Raw genomic sequence first — 16,957 nt, 5'->3', positions numbered from 1 at the left:
TAACAGGGATAGAAGTAGGCATAGGAGCTGATGATGGTGTAGGTGGCATGGAACCATTCTGTAGGCGAGTCTTCCATATCCTCCTCTTGGTCAAAGTCGAGACTGCATCCTGAGCATCCTGCCAATCAGTTTTAAGACCCATAGGCTTCGTGCGATCCTCAAGAAGCTCACCCAATTCTTCTTGAAGAGTAGGATCTGCAGCTTGCAAGAAAAGGTCAACTTTTTCAACATCCAATGCTCTTTGTTCAATGGCATCAATCTGACTATACCTCTCTTCGAATTCTCGAATCAACTTCGAAGCAGCGAGACCTTTGTTTGGCATGTAGACCCACTCTCGGAATGACCGCCGAGTAGCCATACCAAAGTCCTCAAGGAAGTATTCTTCTTTCAAGGCCTTCTTAAAATCTTGCCAATGTGTATTTTGAATAAAAAGATCAGTCACTTTTGTCCTCAAAGTAGGTGTGACAAGACGAAGGAAGTACTTACTCATAAGTCCAGCTGGAACTCTGAAAAACCCCATCTTGATCTCATATGTCTTCAAATATGCTCAAACATTACGCCCGTCAAATAGCTTTTTCTCATTCTCAACTGCTTCAATAGCCTTAGTCGCGCTGTTTGCATTCTCCTGCTCTGAATAGAGTTGCCTTTGCTGAGACAACTGCTGTTGATGCAATTGTTGCTGCTGCTGCATATACAATTGTGTTTGTTGATTTTGGAGCTGCATATACATGGACATATTCTGCAAAATCTGCTTTAGATCCTCCGTTGAAGTACTTGACGCAGCAGTCATTGATGGAGTTGAAGTAGAGGCAGCTAGAATTGTAGAAGAAGCTGAAATAGAGGCTGAAGTATCTCCCATCCTGAAATTTCTGCGATGCTTTCACGTCGGGTTCACCAAAGATGTCGAAGGGTTTCGAAAGCAAAGTCGCAACTTCAGAAGTCCTTCATAAATTTCAGGATAGAAGATCCATCATGCAAGTAAGCAAGATGAGAAAATGATGCCAAGTCTTTGTTTAACTTCTATTAATAACAAAACAATGGTTCAAGATGAAGAAATCGGTTCATTCAGTTCATCCTCCCCGAATCCAGGAAAGAAAATAGAAAATCCATTAACTCTTTATCTTCCATCGTTGTTCTAGCCTTTGCAATTTTCCCTTGATAAGTTTTGGACTTATGGGTGATGATAAGAATTCAAGAATATGCTGTTATGTTATGATTCCAATGTCCTGCGAACACCCTCATCATTGTATGTTCTTCATATGTACAGTTTCATCACAACCCAAAGGTGTTCTCTCCACTGTATGTAACTTAAAGAAAGCCATCCTCATCTTTGTGCTCCTCATAGATAGGCGACATAATTGCAGCAGTAAGCGGAAGAACATTGTCTACAAGGATGAAGATTGCTTTCTCTGCATTTAATTTGATCCTCTTCCGAATAACATAGACAAATTGATCAACAATAAGGTCAACTGGTACAAGGTACTTCTTCTTATTTATGTCTGGAATGTCACTTCTTTCAGCTTTCTCAACTATTACAGGAATCCTGTAAGGATACTTCTCACGAATCCTAGAGGCTTGAGTTTTCCTCTTCTCTAGATCATATTCCTCTTTAAAAGAGCTCTAGGCCATTTCACTCGGCCACTTCTTTGCACAGATAACATCTGATGACGACACAATTTTTTTTTAAAAAAACTGATATCCTGCTGAGAATATTGAGAAGTATGATTCCAATGAAATGTTTTACAAGATGGGGTATTACACATCCTATAGGCAGTCCCTCAGGAATCCGCATTGCACGCATTCTTGTGGAGATGTTCAAACTGAGTCTGCCAAATGTTCGGTGGTTTGTGGTTTCTGATGACGACACAATGGCAAAAAGGGAAGGTGTGAATCTGTGATACTCCTTCCCGACGATTGATCAGTAAGAATAAAAGTGTTATCAGGACATGGCAATTTGCGTGGGCGGTGGCGTGTGCAGTATCGCTCCCTCCAAAATCCTGTGCGATTCGTATCTTTCCGTTTAGCTATGGCGGCCAATCTCTGGGAGACTCCCAAACGAAGGCTTCCAATTCCACTTCAAACATCACAGCAACGAAGCAACTAATTGCTTTGTCTTCCCTTCTCAGAATTCCTCCAATATCCGATCAATCTGCAAATTTCTTTCCTGTTGCTACAAACGATTTTCACGACTGAACCTTCATCCTAAACATATACCTTTAGAATTTGTTCTCTGCATGTGTTTCATCACTTGTCTTTCCACACTCTATTGTAGTCGTTAAAGCAAACATTGTTCCAATCTATCCTCCCTCAAGGAAAATGCAGCTACAAGCGACCACAAGAATTCAGTTGAAGCATTGGTGATGGTGTCTTAATCCCTCCACTCATCGCAGCGCAAAAGCAGTACAGCTCCTCTTCCTCAAAACGTTTTTCTGGAACCTTGCACTCTATCGATGATCTAAAAAAGATCTGAACCCTTCTTCTTTCCTGCATTCCATCTTCTGGTCCGAGAATACCTCCACTTGGATGCGTTAGTACTCCATTTCTTCCCTCCTTATCTCCTCAATCCCCTTCCCAGAGAAATCTTTCTTCCCCACAACGATTCCTCTTCCGTTTCCAGCTATTTTTTTCCTCGTCCAGCATGCAGAGTACCATTTATTTTCCTCTCTGATTGAAAAAGCTCCCTTCCCTGTTTTTCCTGCGTGTTTTTCCTCTTCCCCCTTCCTCTATTTTTCTCATCATTCGTCTATTTTCTTCCTCTGTTCCCGTAATCGTCTCCTTTTGGGCTCTCCTCTAATTAGCCACAGAGTATCATTTTTTTTCCCCCCCCCCTTTCCGATTCAAAACAAAGCTCTTTCCTTGCAAAGCCTACACGTGTTTTTCCATAATCAAAAACCGTGTGATAAATGCCCATAAAAACATCTCCAAGAATCCATAGAGGCCTTGAAGAAACATCCAGACCCATAAATACACTAACACATTACATTTCATTACCCTCTCCAACTTTCAAGATATACTACTCAAGCGTAAGATCAAAATGTTTCCCTCCTATTGTAAAGGTCACTGTGAGCATGGAAAAAACTTGATCACACTCCACAACACTCTCTCCATTCAGATTTGGAAGGCATTCGCACATCTTGCTAGGATACGCTTTGATAAGCTCTCCAAACTCATCATGATCAATTGGTTCTGTGCCCATACTACTGCCATTTCACACATAGAACATCCAGTTGTAGATGTTAGAAACATCCTCACGAAGCCCATAATCGACATATCTTGAAATAAGTGTAGCCATGAGATTGCATCTCGAGTTACCAGTCTACCAAAACTCCTTGTTCTTCTTCGTCTTCAGCATAAAATAAAAGAGCAAACATAACAACTAAGTATGTACAAAGTATCAAATCACACACATGACTTTTGGGTGGTTTACACACCTCGAATGCGCAGCAATACGACATCGCAATCCTCATTCGTCCCCCATTGCTCCAATCTGAAACAGCAAGGTGCAACTTTTTCCATGCTTCGTACTTCTCTGGTTGTTTTACTGGTATATTGCCTTCCTCATCTCGAGGTGGAGATAAAAACTTCCTAGCCTTGGGTCCGCCAAAGCATGGTTTACAAGGAACATTTCCACTCTTCCCCAATTTTTTCTCGTCCTTTTTTATTTCTACTTGGCCTCCGTGCAATCCAACTTTAGAGAGGACTTGTTCTACCTTCTTGCATGTAGCATCAGATTCTGACACGGGCTGCATCTTGTATGCAAAGCATATATATTCATATACTAGCTTCTCAATTATTCTAACCAAACAATGCAATGTGCAAAAGTGAACCCTTGTTAGTGGTATTTCCAAAATAGGGCGCCAGTTTGGATCCACTGGAATTAGCATTCCATTTCTCATGACTTTCTGATCACGTGTCGGAGGAGCACCCTGTTGTCCTGCCTTGGCAAGCCATTCTTTCTTTCCATCTTTCCCTTTCTTCCTAGTTTGCATACAGTATATGCATGGAAATTTTGCATTTGCTGCATTTGATAAACCAAACATACACTTCAATGTTTTTAAATCACCTGCAAGATGCCATTCAACTTGATAGTCCCCAAACCCCTCAACGTGTAAAACTGCTCCATTATTTTGCTGTTGAATAACACTGGGTATATTAGTGAGGTTAAAAGAAACTTTAAGTACTTCATGGTCCTCCTTTGGTACTTCAAATGCTGCAAGCCACCATATTTCATTCTTCGATTGTACACTGAAGTATAAATTATGTTTTTCATCGATGTTGGGATCCAATGCTTGATTCATAAGTGTTATACTCACACGCTCAAGTTTTTGCCCCTTGATAATCTCACTCTCATCAAGTTTGAGGACAAACTTAAGCTTGCCTCTACATTCTTCCATAGACATATTGTAAAACTTGACCATAGCAATCTGAACCCTACATATATCCAATACAAAGTTGTTGGATGCACTCAATACAAAGGCAACTTCTTTGGAACCATACTTCAATATGTGTGTGTGTTCCAGATGCGTAGGCTCACCAATTAGTTCTAAAACTTTCTCATTTAGTTGTTTTTGAGCCTTCTTCACGTGAAATGGTTTTGGCAGAGGCATTACTCGCTTAGTATTGAAGACTTGCTTAAAACCTGTATCCAATTGTTGATAGAGCATACTATATGACTCAGAACTCATTCCCACCTTGTCACAAAATCCCTGAGCATCTGTAGCAGTAAACAAGTTGCTCACATCCCTAAGACGTTCACTAGCAACACCATCCACAATGTCCCTGAATTTACGATTTTCCAATGCATTTTTGACCATATTCTTGCTAAGGACTGTGGCAATAGTATCATTCTCTACATGAGGAAACATATTTCTCATTGTAGTAGATTGAGCATATATCCGTCTATGATATTGTCCACTTCCTTTGGCTAATTGGCCAATTGGTTTAACGGATCGGATACGCTGACGTGCCTCTTTGGTTTTTAAAGTGGGCCCAATCTCCAAAGTTTTTGTGAGCTTCCTCTCTATGTTTCGATTCTCCTTCTCCAAGTCATTGACTTTAGATTGTAAGTCCATATTCTGCACGTGTGTAGCATGCATAGCATCTTCAATGACAGACATTTCTTGTTGTAGGTTCTGGTTCTCTCTATCCTTCTCAGCCAATAATCTATCCTTTTCCATCAAAGACTGCATATTCCCTTGTAATCTTGTCTGCATATTTGTCAAGGTTTGATGAGCCCCTGCTAATCCTTGTGTGACAAGTCTGCATGTGTATCCATACAATCCTTCATTGCCTTCACAAGCAAACTTTACAAATGATGTAAGCCCTTCAAATTGTGGTGGCCTTCGAGTGAGTGGATCGGGTGGATAAATGCACCCATCAACCCAAAGGTCCACATTTTTTTTCCCTGCATTTCTTTCTTGTTGCATCCTGCATCTTATTGCATCATCTCTTTCCATAGTTCTTTTGAACATTGGTGCATATTCATCCTCCAATTGAAAGTGAATATCTCTCTTTCTCTTGGTACATCCTGCACCTGCATTCTGCAAAAAAAAAAGTATGCAAATGTTAACTTGGATTAACATTCAAATCGCAGAACTACACCCCTTTCATTCACTATATCTATGTTTTTTTTAAAACCCAGTTGGTTCTTGTCTCTTTCTCTTGCTTTCAGTCTTGATAGACCCTAATTAACCCCTAATCAGCCTGTAATCTTGGCTTTTAATCTACCTCTAATTAGCATCAAATCTTATCTTCTGTTCTATCCAAAATATTCTCTCTCTCTCTCTCTTTCTCTCTCTCTCTCTCTCTCAACAAAAATTCATCAAGGAAACCCTAAACACATTCATACTGAAGCTTGGCTAGTGGAAAACAATAACATCATCTTATCTTCTACCCTAATTTACTATCTGTCACTCTATCACTTATTTTCTTTGTTCATCTCACACAGTCCTCTCTGTCCCCCCCTTCTCCCCTCCTCTCTCTCTCTCTCCCCCTCTCTCTCTCTCTATGAATTGATGCTTAAGGACTGAACAACAATTGAGAAGAATAATAACATCACAAAGATTAAAAAAATAAAGATACCTCCATTATCACTGGATTGCTTGTAGTATAGACTGTTGAAGATGGAGATTTCTTACTGCATATTTCTGAAGAGGAAGATGGCTTGTAGCAGGGTAGAGTGTGTTGTAGATAGAGATTCTTTGATTTCAACAAATGGTATCAAAACTACTCCTCAATGCTGCTTCAGAAGAACTCGTATGCAAGAAACCATATTCTGGAGGGAAAGAGAAGAATGCACAAAATTTGGGACAAAACTAGAGCTTTTTGAGGGAATGAAAAAATGCCCAGAAATTGGTATATACTTGTCCAAAAAAGATGAAAATTTACAAGGAAACTCTCGAGTCAAAAAGGTGTCTCTGGGTAAAAAATAATCTTAAAATATGATGTGTACGTCATTTTATATCGTTTTTTAACTTCCGCCCTTTTAAGAAGCGAGAATGAGAATGATTGAAAAGTCATGAGGGCACTAAAGAGGGCATTAAAGAGTCATGAGGGCATTAAAGAATGATTGGCTACGTTTTTAGAAAAAATAGAATTGTATTTTTTTAGTTATGAGGATTTTGAGAAAAAGTGACCTTATCCTGCAGTTTGGGAATAAAATAATAGGTGAAATCTATTGAAAACACAAAAATGAGATTTGCTTGATTGTAGAAGATCTCTTTTTATAATATTATTTTGGAATCTCTTTTTAGAGAGAGAGAGGTGAGAGAAACCCCTTAAGGGGCAAAAAAGAGAGTCCATATTTCTCCTAATGCTTGATAGTCAGACAGTGTCTGAATCATCGAGAACTAGCGATTCAAGCCTTTCTTGTGTAGAGCAGCATGGACTATTGCCCTTTCAAACTCTGCTTCCATGGTCGGATCTTCTTCTTCTTCTTCTTCGCACATTTGCCTATTGGCAACGCAGGCGGTTTTTCCTTTGCCTCGGGTAGCGGCTCCTTGACCACGGCCCATTTCTTGGAAAGGTGCTTGGCGATGTCCTCCACCAAGCTTGGGACATTGCCTCTTGAAGTGATTGGGCTCGTTGCAGTGGAAACAATGGAGGTCTTGGCCATTGCTTTGAGTAGGAACAAAGTTGTTGACGTTATTAGTCCTTGCTTTCTTTCTTTATCCTTGATTATGACCTTGAACTCTCTTCATTTGAGGCCCGAATACTCCTCTGTTCGGATCATTATAAGACTAGGTTTTGTTACCCCTTGGTCTAGATTGCACCTCCTGAATTATAGGCATAGCTCGAATGAGTGCGTCCTGAAGATCTGATGGATGCATAGATTCGAGACAGGTATTTACTGGGGGACTTAAACCATCAAAAAATTTGGACACCTGCTGTGTCATGTCCATCTGTGGTGCATACTTTAAAAGTGGGACGAATTTAGAGTAGTATGTATCAAGGGTGAGTCCTAGCTGTTTTAGCTCGTAGAACTCATTCATTTTCTGTGTGCGATATGCAGGTGGTAGGTATCTTCCCTGCACTGCTTTCTTCAACTTCTCCCAGGTAACGGATCCTTCTGCGATCCCTTGATCCCTGCACCATTGCTTCCACCAAAGCCTGGCTTCGCCAGTGAGCTTTAGCTTGGCGAGTGTAGCTTAATTGGCGGGTGCAGTACCGACCGCTTCGAAGTAATCCTCCATGGATTCAATCCAAATTTCAGTATCTGCTTGAACGGAACTACCTCTCCCATCAAATTCGGGCGCCTTAATCTTCTTGAGAAGAAACTTCTTCTCCTGGATTACAACAGTACTTGATGTAGGAGGCGAACTAGGAACCTGTACCTGGGGTTGTGCTTGGATAAAGGTTTCTTAATGTTATTACATGATAATCGTTATTGATTTATATTACATCTCCAATTCCGCTATCAACCAAGCAATCTAACCACTTAACTTTTTATAAATTCTAATGCACAATCAGACATTGATAAAAAGGAAGTCTTATTTGCATTTATATGGGCATAGCCCCTTTCAGAATACAACATTTCTTGCGATGATAAGCCAACTCACTACAACATATACATGCTATAATGACGTTTTCTTTATATATAAAAAATATCCCTATCGTCGATATTAGCGTCACTACAAAACCATCGCTATTTGCCTCGCTATTTTTGTCGTGCTATTTAGCGACACTAATACCGACAAAATTAGCAACGAAAATAGCTACAGTTACAGAGGAATTTCTGATGCTAATACCAATGATTGCAGAATTATTTTTCGACATTGATACCGACGATTGCAGAGAATAAATTTTTTTTGTGGCAGAGCTGCAGATATAGCCCTGCCACAGTTAGAGCCACACAGGGCTAGGAGACAATTCCTGCTGTCAAAGAAGTTAGACAATCAATCCCAAATAATGACAAGACTTTGCAAACAAGTACTTTCATGACATTAATTAACAAAAATGTGCACTGCATTGATAAAGAAAATAACAAAACTTAAATTGAGAAGTGCTACTGCGACAAAGCAAATATGGAGTCATACTACAACATAGAAGTCCGAATCATATACACTTTGCTATTACATATGGAGAATAGAGGCCATAAGGCCTTACATAATACAAGATGGGGAGTAATCCTACGTAGCCTAATATGCTCTCTACGACTCATCCGCATCAGAAAACTCCTCTCGCTGTAGTGGCATATCGAAGGGAGTCTGCAACAGCAAATACATATATAATTGTGAGTACCAAATACAAACTGACATATAATGACAGATTTCTCAAATTAGGAATGATATTTATTACTACTTACCGGTCCCCCACAAACATAGAGCTTCTCGATCAGGGCACTCAAGCCATGCTTCTCCCCGTATGTCACCTCTAGTGCAGTCGGGTCGCGATTCATAAAACCTTGCTGTGGCCCACAAACATTGAAAAACAACGTACTTGAGATTCATGTTCGAAATACATACATCAACATGGATGTCATTAAATTAGAGTACTCTACCCTATTAATACTTACGAAATTTGCTAGGAATGTTGCGTGGCCACCGCTACCATGGTGATGCACCGATCTTGTGTCCAAGCGCACCTTTGCTGCATCCTTCTGCTACTTCCACTTGTCTGGAGTGGATGTTGCCTCATCCTGGAGATTAATCCGGTCCTCTGTATCCAACCACTCCCGCTTTGATTTGCCCTGCTTGACTGCTTCGTGTGCATCAGACCGCCTATGCGACTGATAGTCACGCATACGCGTCATCATCCACCCTCTCAAAAATCTATCATTGCTAGAGGGCTGAGGGAACTCTCGATACAATGTATCGATTATGTACTCCTTGTTGGCATCTGGGATCTCCTTCCACTTGTTTGTAATGTTGTGCCGAAATACTTGTTGGCACAACTCATGTATCCTAGAGATGACAGCTTTTCCATCATCATTCATGTATAAATGGCCAAAGGCCTTATCTATGAGATACGAGTAACCTGCAAGATTTTGCAACAGGGTACTTTCATGACATTAATACAAATGTGTCAAACACAACTTGAATTGATAAGTGCTACTACGAAAAAAGATGCGAAAATACATACCTGGAAGAGTGGGTTTCGTGTACTTCTTGTCGGGCCGTGGGGGTGATCGGTGGGGTGCGTGAAGGAGTGGAAGCAGTAGATGTCTACCCGCCACCGCCAGTGAAAGACGGTGTCGACTCCTTGGTGGCAGTGTGAGTGGGAGAGACTGCATTTGTATCCCCACAATAGGAGCTACCTCCTCCTTGACTACGTGACTCTAAAGCAAAGCGAGACCTGCGACTGTGTCTACTGGAGACCGAAGCATCGGACCTTCTGCCGATCGTGCTGAGGTGGAACGGGAAAGCTGTGCATCGGCTCTATCTCTGACCCGTGCTAGCTGCTCCGATGAGAAACGCGCTAGCATTGCGTCAATGTTGTCATCTGTAAAATCCCGACTCATCCTGTCGTCCGTGCCCAAATCCTAAACCTGCATATACAAGGAAAAATAAGTCAATTAGATAATGAATTGCAAGACATAATACAACTAAGACTTAATTTGCAAGATTTTATTTTAAAATAATAAAAAAATAGATAATACAAAACACCATACTCCAAAAATATACAAACTCTCCTAACCGATTTGCACAAAGTGGCATTGCTGTAGAGGGAGGAACGTTTTGATCGAGTCACTTTTGTTTAGGGTTTCACAATCTCATCTTGACATAGCTCAGTATACACTGGGAGATCTATACAAAATTCTCCACAAAATGAGGACTCTGCTTCATTTTCAAAAAACACATTCTCTATCTCCATAGGTGAGATGTCTTGGTCGTCCTCCAGGCGGTTCATCCTAGTTTCTTGTATGCCTTCTGTCATTGCCACTATTAAAGGTGTCTCTTCTACGATCGGTATGGGGGTTCTGGCAAACATGGGGATAGATGTCATGGGAATGACATACCACCATTGAGGTTGTTGCAGATTAGGGAAAAAGACGACCTGATCCAGATTACGATTAGTATAAAAGTCCACTTTGAGATTGCTAAAGCGCGTCAAGTATTAGGGACTCTCACCTGCTCACAGTGATTTGGCAAAACAAATGTATCACTCAAATCGGTCCACTTCTTCGTTGAGTCAATCTCAACAAAGCCACTTGGCCCTCGCCGAACAATTGCACCTACTCCTTCGAGAGTAACCTTGAACCATTGCACATCAAATATGCTCACGGAGAAACTTCGATAGTCCACTGCAAGGATACTCTGTAAACATCCGAAATACTCCATCTCTGCAACTACATGGTTTGGATCTGTGGCACGTCATCGGCTTTCCTACTCAAATGTTGCCATCACTCCACAGTCCATTGTCGAGTGTAACTTATCGATGTGCTCTACTTTGAAATGTCGTCCATGTGACCATGCTGCACTATGGACCTTATACTGGGAGAAGAACAAGTATATTTGTTGCGATTTGCAATATAGATTGTAATTTCTTAGGATTGCATACCTTGGGATTGCATCCATACCTTGGGATTTCATCCATGTGAGAAGTCCCACTCTTCTTCAGTAACTGTTTCTCCATCTTGAGATGCTTTGGTTAGGGCCTCATGTAGCCATCTAGTGGACATGAGTAGAGGCATCTCCTCTAAGCCCTTCAGATATCGAATGGGCCGTTGCCGCATACTCCGTCGAAAGTTAGATCTTACAGACTCTCGCTCAGCTCGAGCATCCTCATACCTTTGCAGCCACTTCTCCATCGTAGCGCTATGTAGCATACAAAATCGGTTCACCTTGGACTCCATGGATGCGTCCATCTTCTTCTCTATTCCGTTTCCCACTAGGACATCTCCATTCAGATGATCATCCTCCTTAAGTGACCATATCAAGCCTTTGTCCCGGTCCACAATTGACAACCACTCAGAAATATACACCAAGGCCTCCGACACTAACCAACCTTCAGCCATGCTACCCTCAGGACGAGCCCATTGTCACACAAATCCCTTTAAGGTCTTCATGAACCGTTCAAGGAAAAACATCCATCGACTATGGACTGGACCTGCAACCTGCAATTCATCTACAATATGCACTAGAAGATGGGTTTGTATCGTGAGCATGCTAGTGGGAAGATACTTCTCCAAAAGACAAGGAGTCTCTACTGCCATGCATTTCGCGGATTCAATCAATGATGTGTGAATCTCTTTTTGGGAGACAAACTGAACCAATTCGGACAATTTGTAAATGGCTGTCCGTACCTTCGATGTCAAAGACGCCGCGATTGCGATCGACAATACGAATTGTGAAAACCATGTAATTAATATTGTGTATAAACAAATGGAGATTCTGAAATCTAATATGCAGAATCATGCCATACGTAGCTTCATACCGTACATACCTGACACATCTTATGCCAATCATGGGATTTGAGTCCTGTCAGTTGGTCATCCTTTGTGAATGCTGTCTTGAGAGAACGCATTAGGCCAGTCGGCGTGCGAAAGGACTTGATGTTTACCTTTACTCATCGCACTTCATTGCCAGACAAAACCCAAGGAGTGCGCGGCAATTGCACTCGACTGTCAACGCCACTTACAGGCCAATATGGTTCCATCTTTCCCACTACTTTCAAATCCATCCTCGCTCCTAGTGTGTCTCGCTGCCCAGTGAGGTGGTCTGTAACGTGTCCACTAGAACCATTCAGGACACGTCTTAGCAGTCCATCGGAAAGGATGTCTAGAAAACTCCGCCCGGCACTCCCATGGAATGTTATGGGTTTTGCAATCAAAGCATAGTTTTTGATAAAGATCCTATACCATCCTGTCAAGCCAAGAAAACTACGTATCTCTTTGACAGATACTGGTATTGGCCATTCAAGCACAACTCTGACTTTGGCTGGATCTATTGATATTCCTTCTGATGATACTATGAATCCTAGATATTCAATCTGACGTTTGAAGAATGCACACTTCTTCATTTTTGCATACAGCTTATGATACCTCATTGTCTCCAAAACAATCCGTAGTTGAGGTTCATGATCTTCTTCCTGTTTAGAATAGACTAAAATGTCGTCGAAGAAGACAAGTACGAAATCATCAAGATATGGCCTAAAAATATCCTGCATTAACCTATTGAAAGTGGCAGGTGCATTTGTAAGTCCGAATGACATAACCAAGAATTCAAAGTGCCCATATCTTGTATTGAAGGCCTTTTTTGGAATATCCTCATCCTTGATCCTGATTTGATAGTAGCCTGATCTGAGATCAATTTTGGAAAAGATCTTTGCATCTTGAAGGCGATCAAAAAGCTCATCTATTCTAGGAATATGATATTTGTTCTTGACTGTTGATTGATTCAACCCACGGTAATTAATACATAGTCGAAGTGTTCCATCTTCTTTTTCTGGAATAGGACTGGAGCTCCCCATGGTGAATTGCTAGGCCGGATGTAACCTTGGTTTTAACAGTTGCTTGAGTTGTTCCTTCAACTCAATTGCTTCCGATATAGACATACTATAGGTTCCCTTCTCAATTGGCACAGCTCCTATTACTGGCTTGATCTCAAGATCTACTTCTCTTTAAAGCGGAAGTTCTGTTAACTCTTCAGAACTACGTCCATGTATTCCTTCAGCCAAGTGACCAATTTACTTTACTACTTTTATCAATATTCATAGTCAAGACAATCGGGAAAAAGTTTTATTCCATTCATATCAACATAGCCCTTTCGGGGCACAATTATTTCTTGGGCCGATGGAACAAGTTAATACATTAATTCGAGGAGAATAAGATATTATTGCATTCAGCTACAGGAACTGAGTAGTAGTACAGATTGGGGTCATTGATCTTCAGGAATCGGTAGTTCATTGGAAGATTAGGGTATCTTTTCCTTTGATATCCATTCTTCTCACGACGCCCCAAAACCTTGATTCGGTCGGCAGGGATTCTTTGAATTACTTCTCCGTACACATACTTATTCTGGTTAACCCTTCGACCTCCAACCTGTAGGGTCGCGTTTGCGTGAGCCTCAATAAAAACGAACAGCTTTACGATCTTCAAATCCTCCATCCACTTGATTCTCTTCAAGTTAATTTGAAGGTACGCAGGTTGATAGGCAGTTATATAATAGATCCCTGTAACACCCATCCATCTCCATTCCACGTACACAAGTGATGGATTGTAAATGCGATCTAGGATGTTCATCATCTCAACCCTTTGTCGATAATCCGTGGAATGCATCGCGGTCATAAACATGACTCGGAACACTAAGAACTTGTTCCATGCTTCATAATTCTGGAAGACAGCAATCAAAGTAAGGAAATGTTTGGGACACAACATTTGCTTTACTTCTTTTTATTAAAATTTCCTAAAAACAAATCCTTTGTTGGTTCGCTCTGATACCAACTGTAACGTGTCCACTAGAACCATTCAGGACACGTCTTAGCAGTCCATCGGAAAGGATGTCTAGAAAACTCCGCCCGGCACTCCCATGGAATGTTACGGGTTTTGCAATCTAGGTCTTCCCGAGTCTGCCACGTAGCGGAAGTATCCTGGCCGTTCCCACTTAGGATCGACCTGAATTTGGGTTTCCCTGTTTGGTCATTAGCTAGCAACAACTAGCGTCAGACCCGAGCGAACTACTTTACGCAGAAACGCCAGGTTTGAAGCGGATTCATGCTGCACTTGGTTCAAGGAGAATGGGAAACGGGAGGGATGCAAGGCTCGACCTCTCTGCCAAAAGGCATAGTCCCATTCCGTTCCCCTAAAACAGCCTGAATCGGGTAATCGGTACTTCCAAGTCATCGTTCTCATTACTTGTTTCGGTGATGTTGATCAACCTTCTGTTCGTCGAAGACTTTGAGAAAAGTTCCCGGCTAACCGGGACCACCCATCCATAGGACGGACCCATGGTCCATCCTCCGCACTTTCCTCGGTTTGTTTTAGTTATGTAATTACCTACCACATTAGTTTGATATATACAAACAGCTTCCTTGATTAGCCCTGTTAAGCACTGGTTCCTTCACGTAATCTTATCACATGACATAAAGAAAACAATGTCAAACAACTCCTTTATTATCATTATATCCTTTTATCTTTGAAATACAAGGAGTTCCCGCCCGTAGGCGCATCCATAATCCGCCCGAAGGCTATCCAGTAATCCTTTAGTGATTACTATCCCAAGTTTCCGCCCGTAGACTAGTATGCGGGCCTCGAGATCCAATCCCGAGTCACGTTAGTCTCTTGTGCAGGACCCGGAAGGCGAGGGATTTACAGCCAGAGCCCCCCCTGGCACCCAAGCGTCCTCCTGCTCCAAGCAGAACTCAACGGAGAGACCTCTCACGGCGGGTTCGGTCCACGTTCCCGGCGCGGTTCACAACCCCCTTGGTGTTGACATATCGAGCTCCACTCGTGATACGCCAGGGTGACCGTTGTGCATTTATGTCACCGACGTGTTAGTTGCAGACGCGGTTGGTACACCGCCCCTGAATAATAGCTACACGATAGCTATCCTTATCTACTCTAGTTTGTGGCTCAGTTAGTATGCCACCTTAGTTAGTTGAGTTTGGTTTGAGACCCATATATACAGGGTTCTTCTATTTCTTTGTAAGAGAGCTCATTTTGGCTTCCACAACTAAGAAGAGGAAAACTGTTTTCAGCCTCCACCCTTGTGTGTATTCCCCCATTGTGCAAGCAAGAAAGCTTCAAGCGAGACTCCTTCCTTCTCTCCCACAATCTTGACATGGTATCAGAGCCTTGTTCGTGGTAAGGAGCTCAAGAAAGCAAGCCAAGCTCGCGGTGTTCTGGTAAGAGGAGCAGTGTTGCTTTCATTTTCTGTTTTGGGAGCAGATCTCTGCAGGTAGCACAGCCGGAAAGTGCAGGAGTGCATTGTCTCAGGTTGAGACGCCCTTCGCGGTGAAGCAAGAGGGCAGTATATGCTGCGGGAAAGGGCTTTAGCTCTTGGCGACCTTGTTTTTTTGATTTGAGGCCATTTCGGGGCCAGTTTTGCAGACGGAAGTTTTCTGCACGCACTCAGGAAAAGGCTCAGTTTTATGCTGTGCAGCCACTGTTCTACAGGTCGGTGAAAAGTTACTGTAGAAATTGCTTCGTATGCTTGTGCGCAGAGACATTGGGAGTTTCAGAATCATCCTTGGTTCCTGTTTATGCAAAATCGTCACTAGGAAGTGACTGTGTGGTCAAATACCACTTTCGCCAGTTTTGCAGATTTTCCCTTGTGAGGGTGAAGCTGTGGTTTTTGCAGTGACAGAATTTTTTGCAGTCTTCTGTAATGGCATCTGATTCTCTTTCACAGATTGTCACTGAAAAGCTTGACAAGAACAACTTCCAGGCATGGAAGTTTAGAATGACGAATTTCCTTATGGGAAAAGGATATTGGGAATTTGTTGCAGGAAATGAAGAAGAACCAGTTCTTCCTGATGTTCCCAATCAACAGCAAATGCAGGCATTCAAAGCATGGCATGAGAGAGCCAGGAAAGTTATGTACTGGCTGTCTATCAGCATTTCAGACTCCATGATTGTGCATATTCAGGATGCAAGTACGCCAAAGGAGGCATGGGATACTCTGTCAAAGATGTATAGCACAAATACGCAAGCCAGGAAAATGCAGCTCAAGCAAGAGTTGCACAATGTGCAAAGAGAAAATATAAGCATCAACGACTACCACATGAAGGTAAAGAAGATTGCAGATGCACTTGCTTCCATTGGGTCACCAGTGGAAGATGATGATTTAGTTTCTGTGACCTTGAATGGTCTAGGAAAGGATTATGCACAGTTTCGGACATCCATTTCAGTTCGTGAAAGATTTCCTGATTTTGAGGAGTTGATTGCTCTTCTAATTTCTGAGGAACAGAGAAATGGTGGTGCATCTTCTTCAGGAGGAACTTCAAAAGAAGCTGTCTTCTACTCAAATGCTGGAAGAGGTAGAGGCAGAGGTAGAGGAGGCCGATTTGGAGGCCGTGGTAGAAATCAAAATATGCAGCAAACTCAAGAAAACCAGTCCTACGGAGGAGGACGTGGTAACTCTAGAGGCAGGGGGAGCCAAAGAGGTCGTGGTGGATGGCAGAGAGGTCAAAATGCAAACAGTAATGTTGAATGCTACTACTGTGGTAAAATGGGTCATATGGCTAAAGACTGCTATAAAAAGCAGAATGACATCATGAATGGAAAACTGCAACAAGGGAATTACGCATCTTCTAGCAGACAGGGTGATGACAGAAATGAGCATTTGTTCATGGTGCAGCACATGAACAATTCTGTAACAAGTGGAGAAGAAAGCAATGATGTATGGTATGTTGACTCAGGTGCATCAAACCACATGACAGGTCATGCAGAATGGATGGAAGATGCAAGGAAAATGGAAAAACCAGGATTTGTGGAGACTGGTGATGATACTGCACATCCTATTGTGCAGATTGGAAAAATTCCATTGTCTATGCAGGATGGGAAAAAGAAATACCTGTC

Source organism: Lygodium microphyllum, chromosome 21 (genome assembly GCF_053477565.2).
Source record: "Lygodium microphyllum isolate KBCC chromosome 21, Lygodium_microphyllum_v1.1.10, whole genome shotgun sequence".
NCBI classification, from domain to species: domain Eukaryota; kingdom Viridiplantae; phylum Streptophyta; class Polypodiopsida; order Schizaeales; family Lygodiaceae; genus Lygodium; species Lygodium microphyllum.
Note: the sequence above shows the minus strand (reverse complement) of the source record.